The sequence below is a fragment of the Neopsephotus bourkii genome, unplaced genomic scaffold (genome assembly GCF_033783945.1).
Source record: "Neopsephotus bourkii isolate Nb327-2 ecotype Australia unplaced genomic scaffold, CSIRO-AGI_Nbou_v1 NB_994, whole genome shotgun sequence".
In the NCBI taxonomy this organism is placed as follows: Eukaryota; Metazoa; Chordata; class Aves; order Psittaciformes; family Psittacidae; genus Neopsephotus; species Neopsephotus bourkii.
In genome coordinates, this window is record NW_026901486.1 from 1,533,585 (window position 1) to 1,558,771 (window position 25,187).

Below are 25,187 nucleotides of genomic sequence, written 5' to 3' on the forward strand. Positions count from 1 at the left end.
GACAGCTTTCAGGGGTAGATTGGTGGAATTGCATCAGAAAGGAGTTTGGTCATCTGACATCCTCGGTACTGTCAGAGCTCGTGTGTATCTCCAATCTCTTTGACAGGAAAGGTTTGGATATATTTTACCCATGTTCTAGGTAAAACCAGGGTCATGGACATACTTAACTATAAATTAAACCGTTAAACCTTAAATACAGAAATTGTGCCTTATATGTGGTTATTGCTGTTTGTTTGTTTGACCCATGTTAGCTTTTCTTGGGAAATTTTGGCCTTTCTTGTGCTCAAAGCTCCACATTTTACAGGTCAGGCCTCCCACTGGGGGCCAGTTTCGCCACCCTTCTGCATCTGCAGTGAGGGAGGGAATATTGCAGCTCCTATGACAGCAATCTCTGTTCCTTCAAAGCCATGTTGGCTTGTCCTGTAGGGGAAATAAGTTTCTCTAGATCCTTTTCACCTGGTATTTGAAAAAAGCACTGTTCTGTGTCTGGAGCAAGATCACTTAATCTTTGCTCATATGCTATGGACCACAGAGATAGTTTCAGACATGGGGAATGAAAGCAAACACATTGCCATTCACTGAAATAACAATTCCTCTTATTTCTGCTGCAGCCTTTTTTTTTTTTCACAGTATTTTATTGCTTTTCTTATTGACAGCTACCTCCCTGGAGCCCCATACCAGGTCTTTAACTTAGCACAGGGAGCCTGTTTGCTGTGGGGAAATAACCAGTTTCTTATTCCTTTATGTAGCTCTGACCTGCCTTATATTTCATGTATGATGCAATACCTGGTGCCACCCCAGCTCTGCTGGATGCACAGTGATAACAATTTGACTTATTGGGATGGCATTGCTTTTGTGTCTTGCTTAGATGTGGTCCCATTGACTTGGAAGGTATTTTCAAGCGTGCTCACTTCACCCTGCCTATTTTGGAGGCTTTGCTATTGTAATGCAGTGGGATCTCTTCTGCAGTCTCAAATGCTAAATCACTGCTGAGTTGAAACAACCATTTCTTTGGTGATGCTTTGGTCTCTGCTCAGAGTGTAAAGCAGTGGGTAGATTTTTAGTCACTGCTTTTCTCAAGCTTCTCTTCAAATATGCTATGACTGAGGCCACGAGTGAAATGCTTTTCATGTTCTTAGTGAGAGAAGAAGTAGACTTCACTTAGAGGTCTGTGATTTTGAAGGAGGATGGTAAACTAAAACTTACAGCACTTTATCTCGGAGGCTGTGAAAGATGGAAGATAAAGGGGAGGTTTTCAAAAGCAGTCAGCCGAGGCTGGGTCAATCCCTTTTGAAGAATTCCCATGAACTTCCATGGGATGAGTATTGCCCATGCTGAAAGCTTTTGAAACCTTACCTACCCATCCAGTGACACCTTTTGAGAAATGTGTGTGCTAAGCACACATTCCTGGGAAAATGTAAGTAGGGTGCACATGTGTTGAATACCGAGCAGCTATCTCAGAAGCAGGTGTTTTGAAAGGAAATTGAGAAAACAGGTTTCTAAAGCAGTTTTAATGAGCTCTATTGGCTGCCCTGGTCAGTAGGGACACTACTTAAGTTGAAGCTATTTTTTCTCTCCTGTAAACAAGGCCTGGCCATAAGTTGGCTGTTGTAATAAGCAATCCCTCTAACACCAGTCTAACACATTCAGCTGTTGTGTGAAGTCATGCTGAGCACAAAACAATGGCAAGGTTTGCTAGTGTCTAACTCAGAGGTTGTACAATGCTTTGGGATTCGGAATATGAAAGATATTTCTGTGCCACCTCTGGATGTGAGCTGTAACCGCTGTAACAGTTAAATACAAATTAATAAGAACATGAAACCTGGGTCTGAGACAGTCCCAAGGTTGCAGTAATCAATTTTTATTCTCTTTTCTGCTTTAAGAAAACTCAGGCTCAAATATCAGGATCACTGCTGCTGGATGTGGTCCACACATGCAGTTGACATTGGTCGTGTCAGGAAATCAGTGGAGTTACTCAGAAGAAATGTATGTGAATGATGGAATGATAAGCAGGGTGATCTGCCTGTGTTGCAGGGTAATATCCCAATACCTGCGCTTGTTAGCTTCAGGACTGCTGGAATTCATCAGACTCGTCTGAAGGGAATGGCTTGTCTTGCAGTTCTGCAAAGGGAAATGAAGGAGAGAAGATGCAAAAGGAGAAAAACATCGGGGGAGGGTTTTTAAAGAATTCCTTCCTTTTGCATTGCAGACACATTAAGCACTTAATATTTTAAGAGCATCTTCTTACTTAGAGAATCTGGCAAAGATGGGATTCAGTATGAGCCTGCCAGATTGATTTACAAATCGGCCTTACGAACTCCTGCTGCTTAAACATACCAGAATGCGACAATTAAAGCCAACATCTGGAATTCATTGGTGGAGCTGATCCTAGATAAACATTAAATGAATGTCCATTTCCTTAGCATTGGATTTCCTCTGGCTACCACAGCTTAAGTAGTGTCATCCTATCAGATAGAGCTGATGATGATAGCAGAGCAAATGTCAATGTCATGAGCCAGGTCTGTTTGTTCCATCTTTTAGCATTGAAACTAGGACTAAAGCTGGGCTGAAAAGACAGTGTTTTTTTACCCCTAAACTATGAGAATGGGTTCCTCATCTCAGTAAGCTGGGCTAGGCTGGTTGTATGGCTGCCTTTCACTCCTGTGAAGATGGAATGCTTCACATTAGTTTGGTTAATCTCACCTGAGGAACTTCGTCTCAATAGAGCTTCTCCTCTCTGCTTCCCCCAAACCTGTCAGGGTTACTGCAGTCTCCCTCCATTCTGCACATCCAGGGAGAGACTCTGTTCATTTGTTAGAAACAGAGAATATTGGCTAATGAATTTGAGACTAAGTCCCAAGTTACATAAATGGGAGGCAGTCACAACAAACACCATGTTTGTTGTAACACGTTATTCATTTCCCTTTGCAACAGATCTCTTCCCTGAGGCTTGGCTGGAGTGGGGAAGTGGTCAGTGCTGTACACGTCCATAGTGGTTGAGATGGAAAGCCCTAGAGAATGCTTCTTCTCAAGGCCAAGAAAAGCTTGCTTACCTTGGCAAGAATCATATTTCTTTGTGCAATCCAACCTACCTGTCATCATGGGGGAATTGAAAAGCACCTTTTGGTTTCCAGTCGTGCTCATGTTGCCCTCTAGTCTCTGACCGCCTTGGTCACTGGAGGAGCAGAACCTGGTGGTCTCTGGGTGGTTTTATTTGCACAATCACTGTGTCCACCCTCTGAAGCAGCTCAGTTCTGTATCACTGAAATGAAGGTGAGGAGGGGTGTTTCTATGTGGGCAGGCATTCTGGACCCCATAACCTGAGGAGAAAAATGCCCCTTTAATTCAAAACCGTGACTGCTTTTAGATGTGTAGCCTTCCACTAAGGCTCATGAAAGCACATTTGCTCAGGTCTGTGTTTATGACACCATTCTTGCCTCTTATCTCAAAGAAACTGGATGAGGTTTGGGGTCTTTAGGAACCTTCTGGGAATCAAGAGCATATATTGAAGTGCCTGATTTCACCTGTCTGAGACACGAGGTTCTGCCCACAAGCAAACAGAAATGGATTTTGCAGAAAGCCCTCTGAAGCAGTCATTTTCTGCTTTGTACTGCACAAGAGCTATACTGAAAGAAATAAATGAATTCCTGGTGCAGGGAATCCTCCTTCCAACCTTGAGGGAATCTCAGAAATCTTTGTTAGTGCCTGATTGGGTCTCCAGGTCACCTCTGCTAGGCTCCTGGCTTCCTCTCAAAGCACAGTCTCTCCCTTGGGACCCCATGGTTAGCATCTTTCCACTTTCACCGATCTGAGAATCAAGAGGTCCTCCTTCCCACTTCTTGCCCGGTCATTCACCTTCATATAAGCATAAGATCAACACCTTGGTTTCCTTGGGGAAAATCACATGAATCTTTCCCTTTCCTTCCCTCCACTTTCACATCCTGCTGAAGGGAGCTGGTAATCCTCAGCACAGTGTTGCAGAGGAGCCACGAGTGGGACCCATACGGTCCTTGCAGTTTGCATTCTGACAGTGTAGAGTTGCCTGCTTGGGGGAAGCTGAAGAGTTCTTCTTGCTGGTTGGCCCTTTTTCCCTTATGGGTCTAGGAACATTAATCTGCAAGCTGTACCATGAAAGAGCTCTACAGAGAGGAAAGATTCAGGTAAGCTTACAGTTGCATCATTTTGCTTTGCTGGTGACTTCTATCTGGTGGGTTTTCCAAGGCAGCTGATAAATATCTTTGCTATGGTGCCAACAGTATCCTGAAGTCTCAATTTCCCCCTATGGAAGATAGACCTTCGAGGTCTATAAAATTTATATAGTATACTTTCCAATTTTTATTAGCCTAATAAAAGAGATCGTATTTTGTGCACTTCTGTATCGCTGGAAGTTATGACTGGGGAATCATTCTGTGGGGCAACAAGCTGAATGCTGTGGTTGAAAATAGTGATTTATCTGAGCTATGAAAGTGGTAGACCAAGCAGACAATGAAAGTCCTTGAAATGCTTCAGACATGCACAGCCATTTTAGACTATCCCACAAGGGGGCTATGGGTTACGCTGTCATTTGGCTTTTAGTTGCTGCTCATTAGTTCCACCTAAATAGTGATTTCTCCAGCCCATTCCTCATCTCTCAATTGTAACACTCCAAAGAATGAATTTTCTTTGGTCTCCCTGTGTTTGAAAACAGTCTTATGGCAACTGGTCTGCTTGTGGATGTGCAGCACATCTAAATACCTTTAAAAGCATAATGATTTATAATAAACATGTGCTTTCAGGCCCAGCTATGAGTGGGAAGAGTAGGGCATAGCAGAAAGCAAGTCCCAGACTTTGTAGTCTGAACAGATGAAGTTGATCAAGGACTGGTTGAATAACAGAGGTACAAAAAGGTAAAGGGAGTCTCTAAACCTTGTGCAGTACATTGGTGCATAAGTGGCCTCTTTATGACCCCTATTAGTTTCTTCTCTGCATTGTTTTTCTTATCTGGGCAGCTAAAAAAAGAAACAAAGGATGGGCCAGTAAAGCACATGTTGATTAATAGCCTCTGTTTCTATTCAAATAGAAGTTTGTACCAACACTGGGTAAATAGTTCTGCTTGGGACAGAGCAGGGCTGGAATGGATCTACCTTTTAGGTGTGTGTTACTTCTCCCATAACTTTAACCTTTATAATAAGGAAAACGGCTTTCTTCCAGTGAAGAAGAAAAAGAAAATTGTGGAAATTTGAAGGAGTAAGTTTTTTTCCATTGCTTGGTTTAGGCTGGAATATTTTTAGGTGTGCACATTTTGTTAAAATCATATGTGTGCTAATGGGAAAGTTTCCAGAATGACTTTATGTCCATACATCAAGAGACATGGGAGTGGAAGGAACTGGTATGGTGTCACTTGGGCGGGATGTTAGGAGGAACAGACCCTGATGGGAACTTCTGCTCTTTCCTCTGGGAAAACAATGGCTGCTGCATGTCCTAGGCACAACCTCTTGCAGCCAAAGGGCAGCTGAGCATAGAGGTGAGGAGGCTTTTGGGCTGCATTACCGCTGCACACTACCCAGAGGTGCTGTCAGAAGGAGATGCCACATCCTCCTGGCCTCCTCCTTCCATGCAAAACCCTACTAAATAGCTGTCTTTGCCACAAACATAGGTGAGTCCCCCTTACCACCACATGGAAGCAATGAGAGAGCTCTTTGGCCTTTTTGTTCAGTAAAGGGCAGTGGAAGGTAAAGCTGAGGTGACTCCGTAGCCTTCTACATCATTTTTGTGACCTAAAAATAACACTGTGGCACCTGCGGTTCCCATTAGGGTTATTTAGTGCTTCATCCTTTTTTCCCCCCCCTTCCCTTTCTAGAACACTAGCGCTGCTGAGGAGAAGAACTGCTCCATTGTGCAAGCCCAAAGGAAACACTGCATAGAAAATGCAAGGAATTTTTAGGCCATGATATGTTTGGACTAGGAAACAGGGGACTTGGAGGAATGCAGAGTATGGTTCCAAAAATATTCCTTGCAATAGTGCTCTTGGTCAGTAACAGTTATTTTTGTTGGCCGGCCAGTGCCCTGGAGCAGAGGTGATGTCATTCCCCAGCATTGGTGGAGGTGGGAATACAGAGAGTGCCCTGTGGTTTTGCAAGGCTGGGAGCAGACAGCTGAGCCAAATGCCTTCTCCTGTCTCAAATGCTCTTTCTGTTGTAAAAATAAATGAATTAAAGCAATAGTGCGTTGTGGGGGATGGTGAGGATGGCTTTAAAATCATTCATGGCACCATAGAAACATTTTCTATAGTGATAGTCTCTTCATCCTAAGTGATCTCCCTTCGTGTTAGCTCTTCTGCTTTTCTCCTTATAGTGATGTGCGTCCTTGGGGGTGCTTTGTGTTTATAATGTTATACTTCTGTAGTTATTAAAACTGATCAAATCATAATCAAATGATCAAATCATTACGTGCCTCATCATCTCTGGGCATGTGAATGTCTTCACAGTGATTGAAATGAACTGATATACCCTAGAGCAGCTCTGAAGAAAAAAGTCAGCACTTCTATAGTAAGCAGGGAAGAACGATAAAATACTGGGACTTTTATCCTTGCTGTTTACTCTTAATGTTTATTGTGATCTTGGTGATGCTTATTTGACTTAGAGAGAGCAAGTGAGAAGCTGTGATTTTTTAAAACAGTTTGTCTAGGCTGCTATGATAGTAAAAGCTGTGTGAACCCAGTGAGACTGTAACTACAACACAGTCTTCCCTACCCTATATTATGTTCACACAGATAGCTAAGCCACATTTGCACTTTACCCCAGAGACAGGGGTGCACAGCATACTGGACATGAGGCAAGGAGATAAGAAACCTGGATTTTAATCCTGGTTCTGGCATTTAGCTACTGGGTGCCACTGGGTATTGCTTTCCTACCTGGATCTTAGATATGCCACTTGTATACTTCTAGAGGGACAGTGTTTGTCTTTGAAGGGGTCTTATGGCATCTTTATTTAATTGCATAGCAAGTAGTAGCCACACCAATGTGTGCTTCTTCACTAGCACTTGGCAACAAATTTGAGTTGTTTTGGATCATGGGAGTGGTCCAAAAATCTCCTGTTCAGATCTTTATTGCATGGTGTTCCATAGGGAAAGGAAGAACCTGCAAGAAACCACAGCGCTGCCTTTCCCAGAATTCCTCAGCCAGGTATCTTGGGGCTGCAGATGAAAGAAAGCTGCACAAAAACAACCCAAAAGCATATGAACGCAAAGGTTTGCTAACCTTGAAGTTTAACATTGGGGTTGATAAAACCCATGCAACGCTGACAGTTATACAGTGGCAGGAAATTGTTAAAGGTGTCAGGTTTTCCATTTTAATTCCGGGAACACTCTGGCAGTAGATTTCCTTGAAAATGCTGTTGAAAAGGTCCCACTTTCTAAATTGGAAAGATTTACAATTTACCTTTTCTGTTAACCTCTTGTTCCTCAAAAGGTTAAGTAAGGGAAATTCCTTAACACTGGTAACTATGTGACAAGGTTTCCTTAGCACTGGGCTACACTGACTTTCTCAGCATGTGCACCACTGCAATGGTAAAAGAAACTTTTACTTGCAAGTCATCTATAGGACTAGGACATTCCTTCCAGCCCTTTCACCAGCTTTGCTGTTCTTTGGATGCATTTAAGGACCTTAACATTCTTCTTAAATTGTGGTACTTGAGGTGGCACTAAATACAGAGGGATAACCACCTCTTTTGACTGCATTTTGCAACTTATCACTTGCATGGGTGTCGTAGGCCTTCAAAGTATTATACAATGTTGAGTGAATTAATCCTCAAATAACCCATGAGAGAATCACATATTTTTGATGGCAAGGTGGAGCTTGGGATATCAGCACAGCCCATTAATGCAGGAGGAATCTACTTTGCTTGAGGGTGGGCAAGCACATTTGACATTGCTGTTGAAATCTGAATTCCTTTAGGATAACTAAAGCAGAATGGGGTCTGGTAGACTAAGCATCAACATGTGGCATAAGACTTACCTGTAATCGGTACATAATGTCATCAAGTTCTGCTGGGGAAAAGATTGATCTTTGCTAATGTGATGTTGAGGCAATGGAGAGTGATGTTTCAGGTGCGGGATGGTTGCAGAGCTTGGAGTGTGGGAGAAGGAAAGGATGTTCCAATGTGCTTTGGAGGTGTTATCCCAGGCTGTGGGATGTGAAGGCTGGGGCAGTGCTGAAGTAGGAGCACTAGGACAAGCAGATGGGAGCTAACTTGGGTTAAAACTAAAGCATCTATGGCAAGGACTGCAAAAGATGTCCTTGAGAAAGAGTAAATTGTTGAAGCTCTTGGTGGGTCTGGAAAAGGTTCAGGTAATCTCAAGGAACAGTTTTCCTCGGGATCATCCACATCTCCAGATTTCTGTCGATAACAGTTAAACAACCAGCTGCCTCTTCCCTGCCTTGACCTTGATATGTTTGGGACGGCACAAAAAAATAGCTGCTTCTGAGGTTTCATCAGAATTTCTTGGATTATATGCTGACTGTGGAGCAGGCATGGAAGGCTACGAGCAGACTATGGGCTGGGGAATATGTCAGGATTAATAGACCAGCCGGTCCCTTGATTAGCTCTACCCTGGCAGCTGCCTAGTAGCCAGCTTCCAGTATAAATAATCTTATAACTCTTGGGTTGATATTTCCAAAGCTTAAAATATGAAGGCCATACTGTGCTCTTTCTCAATATCATGACCTTAATAGGTTTCCAGTAAGAGCTATAAAAATTGTCCCCGCATCCTCTCTGCTTTGTGACTTGAAAACATCTGTGCAACAGTGCATGGCTTAGTGTCCAGGGCAGGACTGAATGAAGCCCATTGCCTAATTGGAGAAGAAAGGTCTTTGATGTGCCCCAGATTGAAGACGTCTGATGGTCTCTTGAGTTAGCTGTTTACTGAAGTAGATTTTTAGTTCTGAAGCAAATTGTGTCAGAAACATTAATGGTCATAGCTAAATATATTTAGAATGAAATGGAATGAAAAATGAAATGGAACAGAACAGAATAGAATAGAATTTTTCAGTTGGAAGGGAGCTACAACCATCATTTAGTCCAACTCCGTGACCAATTCAGGGCTGACCAAAAGTTAGCATGTTATTAAGGGCATTGTCCAAATGCCTCTTAAACACTGACAATCATGAAGCATTGACCACCTCTCTAGGAAGCCTCATTCAGGATTTGACCACCCTGTCAGTAAAGAAATGCTTCCTAATGGCCAATCTAGACCTCTGTTGGTGTAGCTTTGAACCATTTTTGTTTCTATTCTTCAGTCAGATAAACTGCAATTAATGAGTTAATTGTTGGGACACATACTGAAAGAGACAAACAGGACAAAGGAAGCAGCAGCACATTGTACTGCCCTGTGAAAAGTGGATAGAGAAGAGGGATTGTAGAGGGTACAAAGGTCCCTAGTGCTTTGTTTTAAGGAACTCAGTGGGGCAGGTTAGGGACACCTTATGCTGAAACCTAAAGTGTCAGGTTTCTCTTGATACATCCTTCTGTGGTACCCTTAGGTAAGTTCCCAAATGCCATGAAAACTGAAACAAGGTTGTGCAGAGGCAGTTTTATACAGATGGCTGGAGCATCAAGGGAAAATAAGAAACCTTTGGACTTAAGGGGTCCTGGAGACAAAGATGGTGAAATGGGGAATGGAGATGCCAACAATTTCCTGGAGGGGGAAGTCCCGTTTGTCTCCTAGAGCCTAGTTGTGTATTGATACAGGTTATTGAAACAGGGTGTTACCATAGCCACTTCCTCACACTGGCATTGCAACACCCTCCCCCAGTGAAATTCCTGCCTTCACTTCAGTCATTAGCAAAGTCCCAGTTTCTATCCAGCTTTCCCATGGGCTGCTTTGCAGGGCAGGTCATTTGCTGCCAGGCTCCTCTAAAAAGGATTTCTCTATCTGGATTGTACCGTGCAGCAAAGCCGGCACTGAACACTGGATTCATTTTCTGTGTTATTGTTAGAGTGAGCTCTTTATAACCATTCAATTTTCTTTTAAATAAATCCCATTTGGAAAAACAAATCCTGCCCATAAAAGCAGCTCTCTGTGCTGGGTTAGTTTTCAGCATACCGTACACAGCTGTATATTTGGGTTTATATCTCCAGGCTAAACTCTCATTCCTCTATGCAACCAGTGTATTCATGCCAGAGCAATGGCAAAGCTGTTTCTTGGGACTCATAGGGTTTCATTTGGTCTAATGGCAGTAGGGAAGATGGAAGAGAATAAGGTGGGAAGGTGAATAAGCCAGCCAGTTTGTCCCAGAGGCTCTTGTGTGAAAGATCATAAAGGGCCCAAGTTCATGCCCATAAAGTCTAAGGTGGTAGAGATCCCTGTGTCAGCTTTTCCCCAGTCTCCTAGGCATTGCATTCATCCTGCCACGCTGGCTCCCAGGTTTCGCCTCTTTTTCCCTACTCTTCCTTCTTCCTCCGTGTGCACCATGGGGGTAGAGCATCACCTCTGACCACATGTGGAGGTGGGAGGGACATCTAAACAGGGTAGCCATCATCCAGGACAGGAGTGGAACTTCTCTGTGACCACCACTTCTTCTGTGCCCACAGGGGATGCTGGGAGGGTTGAGTCTGATTAGGAATAGGCACAGTTTGGTGGCACCCAGGACTGCGTTAAAAAGTTCCTGAGAGCATCGTCTATCCAGATAAGAGTATCTGACCAGTGTATTCATGTTTCCATGGAGGACAGTCCTACACAGTCCTACAGCATGGCACTAGAAATCCCAGGTTCCTTGGCTTGGAGACCTTAGCGGCATTCAAGAGTTGCAAATGCAAAGGGAGAAAACATGGGCACTATAATTTTTGCCAAATTAAGAAAAATCTTCAGCTGTTTGAGTTCACTCACAGCAAAGCCCAGTTCCTGGAGGATCCCAAAGGGTCAACAGCAAATAAATGGCTTAAGCCATGCTGTGTTCATGAAAATAATCCCACTCAGGACGCCCTAGGTGTCTCCTAAATCCTAAATCAGTGCTCTTCCAGCTTGACTGCCTCAGTCCACTGGCGCTTCCTGCACACAGCCATGGGATGGGGAGGACCAGGTGAAGTTGTGCTGGTGGCATCTGACTGTGGGAGTCATTAAGAGCCCTGTGATACAGGTCCATTACCCTTAACTTCTGCTTCAATCAGCCTGGTGAAGAACCTAGGTATGGAGGTGTGCTGCATCTCTCCAGTTCCCCAAGCCTTCCGCTTCATAGCTTCGTGCTCTCTGAAGCGTATGGTTTAAGCTTCACTGCTTCTTGCAGCCTGTCTCTTTAAATTCCTTTTCTCCCTTTTTTTTCCCTGCAAGAGGGAGATGAGAAGAAGCAACTGTCCCACAATTGCTGCCAATTATTTGCTGGCTGATACTTAAATATAAGGAAAAGTCAGCAAAATATAGAATCTGTGCAGAGGGAGACAGATCTCAAAAGAAACCATGGGAATTGGAGCTCGTTTGAAACAAAAGCACTATTATTCATCATGGGCTTCATCTGAGCCATTCCAGTGTGTAAGGCACTGCAGACCTCCACTGTTGGGACACAGAATGGGATATTCCAGCTGGAATGGAAAAGTCATATAAAGATATAATTATGAAGTAGCGTGAGGCACCCTCTTCCTTTCCATCCTCATTACATCTGGAATTATTTCACACTGTTATTTAATAATGCTATAACAATAATACTTTGCAGTTCTTTAGCAATAGTTTAAAGAAGGTCATTAGTAGGGAGTTGCACTTAAATTGCATAAGATTATTTAAAAGTATATTTCTTTTAATTTCCATGTGGAATTCTTGAGACAGAGTCGTTTATTTCTGCTTCTGTCTATCCTGGATGTGAGAGAATTGAAAGACCTATTTCTGGATATTGTCTTTGCGGAGAGCTGGGGGCTTTTTTCAGTGAGCTTTCAATGGTGGAAGGAAGCCTGGTTTAATACCTCAGCCAGAGCACAGGATGAAATCTTTTAAAGCAGTTTTTGCTTGCCGTAGGGCCTATGTGCCACTGTTGAGGAGGTGGGGCAGGATTTTTGGACACTGCAAAGAAACCATATTGTTCTATATAATGCAGAGTGAATTCCTAGTGGGACTTCCTTAGGCCTCAGCACACAAAGTTGGCCAAAGGCTCCTGTTCCTGCATTGCTTTTGACCTCCTGTTCATCCTTTCTTGTGTAAAACAATGCAACGGTCATGGGAGAAAAGTCCTTCAGTTCCTGTGGATCTTCACAGCTTGCAAAAGGCTCAGCATTTGCATGGCTTCTGCTAAAACAATTTCCTTGCAGAAATAATTGAATGGAAATTGGAAAAGTCCCCTTATTTCAAGTGGCAGTTCTCAGGCTCAGGCAAAAGCAGCTGAGCTCAGGTTTTCATTGTGATTCTCCTGTCTGAGGAATTAAGTGAAATGTGGGTTCTGGTAATCTCAAAGTTTACTATGGAGTGGCTGAATGAGAAGGCACAAAGAAAGAAGTAGAAGTGATTTGCAGATTCATGTCTTAAATATCACTAAAGCCCACGGCTCAAGCTCTCATTCAGGTCAGACCCTCAGCAGCAATTTATGTCACACCAGCAGCACCTTGCTTTTCCTCAGGTACATGTTTTACTAGCTGTGTTCATGTCCTTGGGGAAAAATAACAAGTGCCTATGATTAGGAAGGTGATTTGGTAGGACTGAAAGGGAAAATTGCTCAAATTTTAAATTGAGGTAAATATTGAGTGCCTATGTCAGGCATACAGCATTTGATTTCCTTAGTGTGTTACCTCTCCTCCCTCCCTCTTCTCTTACCTTTCTCTGTCACTCACCTTTTTGTATGGCATGGAAGTACCTGGTAGAGGTTTATGAACTCAAGGCTTTTACAGACCTTTAATTTGAAGTACGCTGGTGTGATGGCCAGAAGCGCATTGATAAAAAGCAGGATGCTGCCTCCTGCGCTCCCATGGGCTTCAGTCTAGCCTGAGTTGTCCGTTTGCTTGGGAGTATGCCAAGCCTGCATTTGATTCTCCAGTTTCAAAATGTGCTCTCTGTCTCTGGGAGCATCTCGCAGGTACTTTTCAGGATCCAATAATTACACCATGGGACAACTGGACTTATGGTATTTTCTCCATATTGTTTTACTGCTCTTGCAGTGGCTAGCAGCACAGGAAACACCATGAAATAAATTCTGGGAATCTATTGCCCATTCCCAGCTATTACCTATATCTGTCCCGCTGCAAAATTGGTCTTTTCTTCTTCAGACAGCATCATTTGTCTTTATTGCAAGACACTTGTTAATTGTTTCATTTTGTTTATCATTATCATTATTATTATTACCGTTTTGTTCCCTTCAGCCTATTTTTTTGTGACCCAAACAGTTTTAAATATATTTGCATCATTTCTTACTTATATGATAGTGCTCAGAGGTGCAAACGGAAAGCAAAGCCATGTTGAGCTGGTCCTTTTTCTAACATGTAGTAAGAAACAGACTTTACCCCTATGATTTTACAGGCTAAGTCAACTACACGGACAAATGGTGAGTGACAGCCCTTGTCCCATTTTACTGAGTGAGGAAACTTGCTTGAAGTCCCAAAGGAAGTTTGTATAGGAACTGGAAACTGAGCCCCTGTGTTACAAGTCCAGGTGCCATAGTCAGAAGTCTCTCCTTTTCCAAAGCTTATTAATAGATGTTGTTTCTCTGCCAGAGAGGGTTGTTTTTTTTTTCTGATTTCCTGATATGGAACCTAAATATTTTCTTTATGAATTTCATTCTGCTGGTGTGAGGTAGGGACATTACAAAAAAGTCGACGTCCCTTTCTGATTTGGCGTTGGCTTTCTACTATTGACAACACATGTAGATAGATTGTTGGTGCATCGGGAAACTTCTCTGTTACGTATGGGATGTACTGTGTGTTAAAATTTTCCAGTCAGGAAGGAGTATAAGGTATATTAAAGCAAGCTGTATGTCTCAGTGTGAAAGAAGACATGGAACAAGGGTGCTTCCATGCACACATACCTGCCCAAATACGGAGCATACAGTCTTTTTACAATTTAGAAGGTTCTGCTGTATAACCTAAACCCTGACTATGGTGGATATTTCCCACTTTAATTTGTCTTTTGGTTTATTTGTCCAAATTGTTTCTTTCCAAGTAACATGAACAATCGTTTGTTCAGATCTGCTGCAGGTTACAATGGTGCCTAGAGCAATAGTCATTGTGAGAGCAGGCCACAAACTTCCTTTCTGAACATATTCTGGGGTTTGGTGGAACCAGAAATTTCTGTTGAAAATTGGCTTCTTTGCTAAAACCCATTCACATTTCCACAAGAAAAACAGTAAGGGAAATACCTCCATAGAAGATGTCCCCTTGAAAGTGTAACACGACTGTAAGGTCTTTCTAACCAAAACCAACTCAAAACAGGCCAGAAAAGCTGAGGTCCATGAAGGACAGGTCCAGGAAGGACTGTGCCCTGCACTCACCATGAAGGTTTGTAGCTTTGCAGCAAGAAGGAAGTTGTGTATTGAAAACAGATTTTCTTTCCTTGATGCTACAGTCCTACATGTCTTGCTTCACACATAGTGCTCATTTCTCCCCTTCACAGTATCTTGTGTGATAATTTACCCAGCAGGACTCAATACAATGTGTGTAAATAGTGTTTTATATCCAAGCCATCAATCAATCAATCAATATCCATTTTGGATAAATGACTGCACAACCTGGAAGAAAGTGAAGAATGGAGGTCGTTTCCTCTGATTAGAGCATGTTCCAGAGTAATGTCTCTGTAATTCAAAGTGAAGGGAGTTATTTAGGTAGGCAGTGCACAGGAATTACGCACATCGGAATTTTAGCTAAAACAAACATCTTTGCTTTTGTGAAAAGCGCAATGAGATTTTTAATGATGATGAATGATCAGCACACTGGTTTTATGTCTTGCCCAAAAGAGGGATGAATCATAAATGTAAGAGCTGGAAAAGCCTTACAGGAAGAGATCTCTAATCATCCCCAAGAAGACAGGCTCACATTAACTTCTGATGGTTCAAGGTGCCTGAAGAACACTTCAGTAGCAGTAACTCAGTTGTTCTGTTCATTTGATTTTTCCTCATGCTTTCATTTTTCTTCAGTTCCACTGCATTCCTGAAAAAAAAAGACAGCACATCCTAAGCCTTTCTCAATGACAGATGCTAACCAGTGCTCAAGTCACAGAAGCCAGATTCTGCCCAAGACTTTCTGGTAACTGCCAACCAGTGAAGAATTTCATAGTTTGAGCGTTTTGCAAAGATAACAACCACTGGATCAGTCATTTGCACAGTGCCAGGAAAATACTACACTGGTTTTTACTAGGCACAAAACTGGCATTTTCTCTGCAAGCTTTTTATGATGGTTTAATTTAAGTTTAGGAGGTAGCCCAATCGTCTCTCTCATTTAAAAAATGTGTGTGTATGGGAATAGCTAAAAGTTAAGCAAATGAGTATAAAATGACATCCTTTTCTGGGTAGGACTAAGCTGCCCTATAAAAGGAAGCTTTCTTTGACAAAATCTTCTAAATAGAGCCTTTAAGCTAGTTCCTCTGGCAAGTGGGGATTTTAAGTATTTAGAAAGCCATCAACTCAACATCACTCGTTATTTTCAGAGTTTCTGCAACTGTTTCCTTTTATCCCATTTGGATTAAGGACTCTTCCATTGCACCAGAACTAGGGGCTGTGTTGGGAATTTGCCAGGCTCTTGAAAACCCTGTGTAATTTCCAAAATATGGAGAAAATTGCAGCTAGTGCTTATTTGGAACATGGCAGGTTGCTTCACTTAACACGGTAATGCAAGAGCGTTACTATGCCCACAGAGGCACACATATTTTGACAGAGCTGTGGCTATGCCAGCCTGTCCTGGGTGTCCTGAAAACTCTTTTCCTGTGTCCTGTTTTTGTAAGCAGGGATTTCTGAGTAATTTCTGAGGAGGAGACATTGCATCATGGGATGGTATTAGGAAAATTGTCTGAGCAGCTGCAGCTGGTGGAATTCATCCCCATGCTGGATGCTCATCCAAACCTGTACAGGATTGCCTCCCATTGAGGGCCATCAAAAATACCTGCAGCAGCTCATTGCCTCTGAAAGAAGCAGAGAATTCAGCAACCAAATATTGCAACCAACTCTTTTTAACAGAAGTAAAGATATCTCTGATTTGCAGATAGAGAGATTAGCTTGGCCTTGACTTTCCAGAGGTCCTGCTCCAAAACACAGCTAAGCATATTAACCACTCACTAACTTGAGTTTCTGTGTAATATCTGAGACCACTTCATGCATTTTTGAAAGCAGTAATCATTGTTCACAGGGACAGATTATGTCAAATGTTGTGCTAACAGCTATGTTTGCTAACACGATACTTTTCTTCTTTGCAGATAAGACTAAAGTATATTATTCCAGGTGGCCAGAGAAGTGAATTGTGCATGTCTTTTACTAAAACCAATGCTGTGGGCTGTGTTGCTTATCACTCATGTGGCTAGACTGGTGCCAGGAAGGATGACTGATACCATTGCATCTTACGTTTACTTACCTAACAAGAAAATAACAATAACAACTCAAACTGGATGTAAGGCTTGTTTGCATATCCATGTCACCTTGGGCTTTGTGCTCCTGGGATGTGTGTCTCGTGGCCTGAATGAAGTCCCTGAACAATAGCTACAGAATAAATAGTAATTTACAAAAACAACAGGCATTGTAATGACTGTGATCCTACATTGTTAAAATTGACAGGTTACCTAACAGAAATTCAGTAAAGAATAAGGAAAATAGTTACTGCCATGAAATAATTCATAGAATCATAGAATAGTTATATTATATCATATATATCATATCATGCTGTTTTCTAGCCCAATCTAGTAGACCATACCAGCAAAATGAAGGCCTTTTGTCTTATTTCTGAGACAGCACAGTGATTTCAATGTCTGTCTTCTGTGTCTTTCTCACATGGCAAGGGCCTTTCATTGCCAAAACAGGAGTCATCGATTTTTGCTTTAGTGCTTTTGGCCAGGATCTCTCAAGATACTTATTTTGTGTGTGTTTGCAGCCAGGGATATTGCTGGTACTGGGGCTTACCTCAGGCAGTTAACTTTCTTCTTTACTGAGGCCTCAAACTGAGTCAGTGCTTGGGCTTTCACTGTGGTGCTCGGTATAGCTGCTTCAAAATTGGAAGCTGTGCTAACTAAAGACTTTCGCATTTCCTGTGAAGAATATAGGCAAGGTATCATGCCATGTGATAGGAATGCAGTCAGTATACATGTTCCTGTGATCCCTTTTGACCTTCAGCTACAACACCTAAATGTACAGGTTATGTAGGAAAGGTCAGGCTCATCCCACAGACAATTTCCATGGCTGCCTCAAGAGAGGAGCCATTTGGCTTCTGTGGACAAGGCTTTGTATGACTGTAGAGCACCACAGCTGTAGAGCGACCGCTGTCTGCTCCAAAACCCAGTAGCAGGAAACTTGATGAGGAGCAATATTTGTGATGTGAAGGACTGAAGGAAGTTGGGGATTCCACTGAAAGCCACAGAAGTGGGAGGCTGACTGCCCACAAGGTTTCTTTGCTGAAACAACCATCTAATAAAAGTGGTATCAGCCAATGTTATGTCAGGGAAGCCAAATGAACGTTGCTTTTACCTGGGGATCATTTTCTTTGTGTGAATCTCTACTGGGACTTTCTTGCAGAGAAAATGAACCCTAAGACTAGCTACGCAGCTGGAACAAATCAATTTTACTAGCAATAGCAAGATTTTGTGCATATGATTATATTCTGTGTTTGAACAAGGAAGGGTTTGGCAATAGAGGTGTGCAAGTATAATGTTTCTAGTGTAGATGAGGCATCAGTAAAGAGGCTTTGCTGAAGACAGGCTGAATTACATTTGCTAAGTGGATGGAGCCCAGCAGGCAAACCACACTTCCCTTTAGAAGCCTGCCCCTGTGTACAGAACTGTCTGGTATCACAATGCTTTTCAGATGTCTTTCAAACATTGACTGTTTTTAAAACACAGAAAGGTCAAGTGTTTCTAACACTGTGTCCAGCTTTGCTACGTGGATCTCAGTGTGAAATCTGATTTTGTTGAGTCAGTGTCCCACACGGGGACATTGCCTTTCCCTTCTTACTGTTCCACCTCTTATTTTGTCTTGGACTTTCCCCTTCAGTTCCTTGAGTTTACCATTTATTGATCAACAAACAGGTGAACAGAAGAATCACAAGGCCTTGTTATCAGTTTGACTCATTTCTAATTAAAAGCTCTGATCAGACACTCCTGGAGTCTTAATGAGGCAGAAGAAATCAGTGAGTGACAAAGTGCTAATGCACTTTGCAGTAATTACAGGCAGTGGGAATATCTTTTGAGGTCCTCTGAACTGCATAGGTATAAAGGAGCTGGATGTTACATCCTCTACTGGGGAAAAAGAAGCTGCGTTTAGATTAGTGATAAATGAAAGGTTGTTAAACTACGTGCTGTTGTGGAGTGCAGAAACGTGCCCTGTTTGCTAACTGGGGTTTTGGTGGTTTTGTTTGGGGTTTTTTTGTTTTCTCCTTTTGAGAATAATCCCACATTGTGCCAGGACTAAGTCTGATTTACTAAACTTTTGGGAATACGCAATGCATAGTTCAGCCTCTTTGGTACAGTGCATATGAAAATACAGGACTAATGTACTGGCTCCCTTCCATGCCACTAGAAGTTTTGCAGGGTAAACTGAAGCATAGGCTAAGATCGTGTTGATGGCATGAATAGGCTCCTTGCCATTCAGCACAACTTCTCAGAAGGCAGATTAGCCAACCAGCGTCTGAACATGTTTTCAGCAGAGGGAGAATGCACCAGGGGGACTGTAAACATTCACATTTGTTCTTCTTCAAAGCAATGGCTCTGCTCTCATTACTTCCCCTCTCTCCTCCGCATGGCCCCAGCCCTACCCTATTTAGACTCATGATTTACTGGGCTTCCTTGAACTCTGACCCGTGTCAATAGGACCTTGATGTAAACATCTTCCTGTGGCTACAAAGCTGTGACCTGTAGAAGCAGGTGGGGGGTGAGAACGGGGTTGGGGTGAGAGTCATGTCATGTGTGCAACCCTATTTTTGGCCCAGAGCCTTATTATGAAGTTCCTAGCTCTCCAGAGCAGCAAGAGCCAAAGCATATAGCAGTCAAGAGGAGCCTTTCTGTTGACTTGAATGATCTTTGGATCAGGCCATATGTTTCCTGTGCAAACTGGAAGACAGCCCTCATAAAGCCCACCAAGTGAAAGAGGAAGATTTCCCTCCAGATACATGGAGGTCCTGCTCTGTGGGTGATCTTCCTTTACGAATGAAAGCAGATATGCGGTTCCTTGTGCAAGATGTGCTGCACAACAAAAGAGAAGCTGGCATTATGAAAGCCAGGCAGGGAAGTATCTGGCTCCAGACACGTAGGCAGAGCTCAGTGCCTAGCCCAGGAGGTGTTTTGTGTTTTGTTGTTCTCATTGGTGCGAGTGCCAGTATCACACTACAGCCCATCTGGGAGGATGCAATGTACTTCTCTGGTGAGCAGGAGTGGAAGACAAGTGGGTGCAAAGAGATGTTGGTTTTGTGCAACTCCTGGAGGTTATTTGGAAGGAGTCAAGTGTCAATCAGTGGTTATAGCATTCCTTCCAACCTGCACTGTGGAAATGCCAGCAGGGCTGCTCGCTTTTCCACAGCGTTCAGTTTGAAATCAGGTTTCAGCCTGGCACCAGGACCACTGTGACTCTCACTATTTGCTATTTACTTATGAAGATGAATATTGAAATTGGTCTGGGTGCTCTATTCTTCCACCTGAGAACAGCTAGTTTTCTTCAGGACTGCATCTGTTCCTGATACATTCGTATTTGTAACATGATTTTCTCCAAGAGCCATTTATGAAGCCAATATTACACACATGAAATGAGATCTCAGACTGAAAAACTTGGATAGCATGGTTGCTCTGAGAAGCTCAGATAATCTGTTATTTTTCCCCAAAAAATCTCGCTGGTGAAAGCAAAGCAATTTCTGTTCTTTCTACTGACCTCAACTTCTGCTGAGCTTCTCTACAGAAAAAAAATCAGCTCATAACTGCACGTATAAATAGGTTTGCTTGGGTTTAGCCAGAACGCTAATGAAGTTACCTTAATTTCTTGTCCTTCCCAGCCTCAGCCAGGTAAAATGATTTGGTGTTTCAGCTGGGTGCTATGCACAGTGGGGACCTGACAGAGGGTTTTTTAAGGCACTATCACAACATAAATGCTCATTAACTTTTAAGTGAACAGTCCCTATAATGAAACTGTGACATCAGCTTTCTTGAAATGTGCCAGAATCATTCAAGACAGTTTTTGCAGTAAAGCAAGGACTCCCCCCCACCCCTTGCATACAGTTTTAGTTTGGCTCAGATGGGGGTGAAGGTTTAGGTCAGCACTTGCGTTTTGTGTTCATACACAGCTGATGGTATTTGTTATCCTACCCAGAAGAAAGCTGAGGCAGAGGGCTGAGTCTGAATTCATTTGTATTTTCATGCCAGTAAAGTACTAATGAATTTACAGCTAAATACAGGCAACTTAAAATCCCAGGCTGGTTGAACAATGTTGGTGTGATAGCCATCTAATGAGCAACCCCTCATCAACTGAGCTGCGGTAGCCAAAACAGCATTCTTATGCCATCACATTCACAGCAGTTTAGATTTCCATGTTTAATTTGCTAGTGGGGTAGACAGTGACTATTTACTGTGACAAAACAGTGTCTGTGATTGATGCAGCAGCTTCAATGTGTTTGGTTATGAGCCTTTATGCTAAAAGAGAGTGTAGCCAGAGTTGTTCTTTTGGAGCTGCCAATATCCTAAACCATAAACAAGATGCTGTGTATGGACAAGGTAAAAAGCAAGTAGGAGTGTCACTGCATATCAGTGTTGAGATTATGCATCCCTGTGGATTCTACCAGCAATAAAACCTCCCAGCAGAAGCGTGTGGAAGGCATTAGAGGACTGGGACTGCGAAGCAATTACAGACAGGAGCGGTCACATAGAAGGCAGCAGTAAAGAAGTGTGGAACAGGGATACAAAGGAAGAGGGTCGACATGCACTTGATAATTTGGTGTGAAGAGCAGAGGCATTGGAGTGAGGTGTACAAGAGGGATTTGTTCACCCTTCCTTGGTTGAAACCTCCATTGGGGTTTAGCAGTAGTAACAGCAGAAAGACGACTTGCACAGGCTACTGGGGAAGAGCAACTGTCTTGGACAAAGGACACTGGAATCTCTAGTGACCTAGAGAGGAGACTGCGAATAGCATTATACTGGCATGCTCAGCATGTAACAACGATTCCTCAGAGTCCTACTTCTTGTTTATTGGGTGGGGTATTTTTCCTCTTTCTGCCTATCTCTGTAGTGGATATGAACCACAGCTGTTGAGAAGGAAAATATGCAGTTGCTCTGCAGCAGCAAGAAGGAAAAATAAATCATTCTGCCCCCCAACCCTTCTGTTACTATTGACTTACCAGCAACTATGCTAAGGTTAAAACCACACAGAGCTGCATGTGTAAATGACAAGGAATTTGCTCTGAACTGGAGCTCTCTGCTACTCATGGCAGATAAATTCTCTTTTATTTCTAATTGCATTCCCCTTTGCAGGCAGCTCAGCTTTATGCTAGAATGGTGATTTCAGCAAAGTTGTTCCTATCTCGTTCCAATACAGTGTTGGGAGAGCATGGCTCTAGCAGGAATGGTGAGAACTGGGCGTTGAATTGATTGTCTGGAGCTCCAGATGGGGTTAATTGTCCTCTGTGCAACCGAGGGTGGAATTTGATTCTCGAGATGTTTAATGATGTAGAGCTTTTTATGCCAGAGCACTCCCACTGCCCCTTCTGGTTCTCCCAGCAGCCATAGCTGCACATACTCCCCAAACAAACTCAAGCAGATAGTAAAATTTGCCCCAGAAGGCATGCATACTTTTGTGAATAGATCAGATGTGACCAAGGGCACAATTTCAGTCTGTCAGGGACAGATCTTCCTCTGGTTTATGCTACAGATGCTCCTCCTCATTAGTAGAGTTACATTCATTTACGCTAGCTGACAGTGTAGCCCTGTATTTTAGATGACTTTGGGGATGTATATTTTTTCCCTTTTTGAAGCCTTCTGCCCTCAGGGTGCCATTCTGCCTGGCAAATGGATGTTTCCAAAGAACATCCAAAGCCAATCTCTGTGTCCTGTGTGAAAACAAGACTGACTGTATTCATTCTTACTTGTCACCCTCTAAAATATGTCTTCCTGATTAAGTTAGTGGAAAAGAGCTAGTCACACACTACAATATGATACAAAGAATATAAAGACGCGTACTCTGCTCCCCATGACCTTTCCTCCTTCATGATAAAATTTTGTAGGTTTTTTTTGTTGCTGTTGTTAAATACCTTCTGTCTTGAGAACTTCTCTTCCTTTGGCTGGTCCTGCTGACTTCTTTGTGAGAACAGATCAGGACATGAGCAAGGACATAATTCCAGTCCATCTTGCACAGACAGCACATATTTCTGGTTGCTGTAACTGTTTATATCAGAGTAAGCACACAAGAGGGCACGTATAAAATCTGGATCCAGTGTACTATGCATTGTGCAGCAAATTTGGTGTTATTGGTCTACATTGTCTTTTATTTGCCCATTAAGACTTTCAAATCTAATAGTTTCATGAATTTCAAACTGTCCAGTCTCCACTCCCCAGCTGGAAGATTGAAACTGGATTAAAGGATAAATCCAAATGTCATCACAATTGCTACCTATGCTACATAAGCTCCCCTTTTTTTTTTTTTTTTTGGATAAATGATGAAATATTTGGGTTTGGTTTTTTTGGAGTTTGCCTTTTTTAATTATTTATTGTAAGAAAGTAGGGTTAAACATTGCTTTCTGCCAAGGTGGTAATTAATGAAAAGTGACAGGTTTAAGAACCCGTGAAAGATTTGCTCTGAAAAAGCTTCTTCAGTCCCATATTGCAGTTCTACACCTATGTATGTGTCCAGGAAAAGGCTGGCAAATTTGTTTACTCAAGGGCGTGAAGATGCTGCTGAATGAAAGGTAAAAGATTGTACTGCTACAAATTCTCCTTTTTCATTTGTTGACTTCCATCACCAGTGACTTATATATCCGCTGGTTCACGAAGATTGCAGAGGCCTCAGTTTTATGTTTTGGTTATGTAGTAGTATCTTTTAAGGGGACTCTCTTCTCAGCCTTCTATTAGGATATATTGAGTACTTTAACATTTTCAAGTGTTTTCTCCTGGTCTCTTAATTTTTAATGACTCACTTTGGTCAAGACTGGAACCAGAATTCTGAGATACTATTCTGTATACAGTCAGGTCACCTATCCACTTCTCTGTAATATTCTCCTTGTATCCAGATAATGTGTTAGCTGGCTTTGCCACAGATTTTGCCTGAAAGTTCAAGTTGAACTGTAATCCTAACGTCTCTGGTTTTGAAGCCTGAAGTTCTGCACTGTTCCAGCCTCATGCACACTGCATAGACCTGCCAAATGGTCACCTATTTGGTGGATGATGCAGTTTATGCTCTAACGTTTAACTCTCAGGATATACAGTTCTTCTTTAGGCACGGTAGTGATAAGACAAGCGATAACGGGTTTAAAGTTAAACAGGGGAAGTTTAGATTGGATATAAGGAAGAAGTTCTTTACTGTGAGGGTGGTGAGGCACTCGAATGGGTTGCCCAGGGAAGTTGTGAATGCTCCATCCCTGGCAGTGTTCAAGGCCAGGTTGGAGAGAGCTTTGGGTGACATGGTTTAGGGTGAAGTGTCCCTGCCCATGGCAGGTGGGTTGGAACTGAATGATCTTAAGGTCCTTTCCAACCCTAACTCTTCTATGATTTTATACACAGTTTTCACAGTTTGCTTTTGCTTCTCTTCTTTCAGTGCTAGTCCTGATAGTTTTTCTTCCCCTACAGCAACAGGCTTATCCTGAACTAGAAATGAGTTTTTAAATGCTGTATTATTGATGTTGGCTTGATGAGTCCCTGGTGTTTCAATCTTTTAACTTGAGTTTTTTGCAGGCTGTGTTTTTTAAAGGCTAATGGCATTTTTCGTCATCAATCTTCTCCTTGCTTTTCAAGGAACCTGTATATATATGCTTTTTCTTAATGTTTTAGTATTGCTTTCACACATCAGCTCAGCCAAGACAGGTTTTTTTGCCACTAGGGAGATTTAAGCTGCATGGGGTGCCCCAGTAAATACTTCAATTAATCCCTGGAAACTTCTTTTTTTTTCTTTAAAAACCTCAAAACAAAACACAAATGCTATGTTAGAGTCTTAAGGAGCAGTCATTGTCTTTGTTAATGGCAGGGGATGATTTGCCATTGAAAACAGATGCTTTATGAAAAATTCCCATGGTTGTCCCAGCAAACTGGGCTGAACTTGCTGTAGGTAAAGATTGTAGATTTCTCTTCCTCCTTCACATGGTCTGGAGATGTTCAGTGCAGTATGGCACAGCCATTATAATCCCCCCAGCCTTCCAGACACAGCTTTATTTTTGGAGGATAGTAGATGTCTAATTCAGCATATCCTATGGGGAGGATACCTGGCAACTTCCTGATCACCCACAAGTTAATTCTGCATCTCTCTGTTGATTCCTCAGCTGTAGAAACTGGAATCTGAAGCTAAAAGTGAAAGCCACTTCAGGTTCTCCATTTGTAAAGAGTAATACTTTTACTTCGTCTATATTTTATCACAAACTCGGATGGTGTAGGCCACACCAGTCAAGCACACAAGGGACATTTGTTTTGTTTTCTACAAGAGTACAGATTTCAATGTTAATTCATGTCCTCAAGTCTGTCAAATGATTGACTAGTATGTCTTCTCCTTTCCTTCCCTAGTCATGCCGTAGTGGTGAGTGAGTAGCTACACAGGATAAGAGAGCACTTAGAAGTCTCAAAAACATCATGCTGGACACTGTTAGTTTCCTTCTCTGAAGTTTAACGTCATGGAAGATGCGCATCAAAACTTCAGCTTTTTGCATGTTACAAAGCTGTGTAGATGGAGTTAACTTCCCCTGAAGTTTGTTTTCTCACCTAAAGCAAAACACACATGCCCTTTTAGCTTGACTGCACCTGTGTATGGCATCCCTGGGATTAATGCTGTGAAGAAAAAATAAGTGCCTAATCTTCTCTAATGAGGAAGCTGACCAAGGTGTGCCTGTGGTTTTATTAAATGTGCAGTGCAGAAAGGATAAAAGGGACCTTAGAGGAG

General features: G+C 42.4%; 1 protein-coding gene and 1 long non-coding RNA gene across 4 annotated transcripts in view; one reads left to right on the forward strand and one right to left on the reverse strand.

The window, feature by feature from the left end:
• FGFRL1 (fibroblast growth factor receptor like 1) overlaps positions 1-25,187 on the forward strand; it is a 172,983-nt gene that overhangs the window by 98,761 nt on the left and 49,035 nt on the right. The window lies entirely within an intron of this gene.
• LOC133215698 (uncharacterized) lies at positions 1,841-2,808 on the reverse strand. The gene is made up of 3 exons (XR_009726464.1): positions 2,753-2,808; positions 2,590-2,661; positions 1,841-2,121 (listed from the first exon to the last, which is right to left on the reverse strand). It is a non-coding gene; the product is annotated as an uncharacterized LOC133215698 (long non-coding RNA).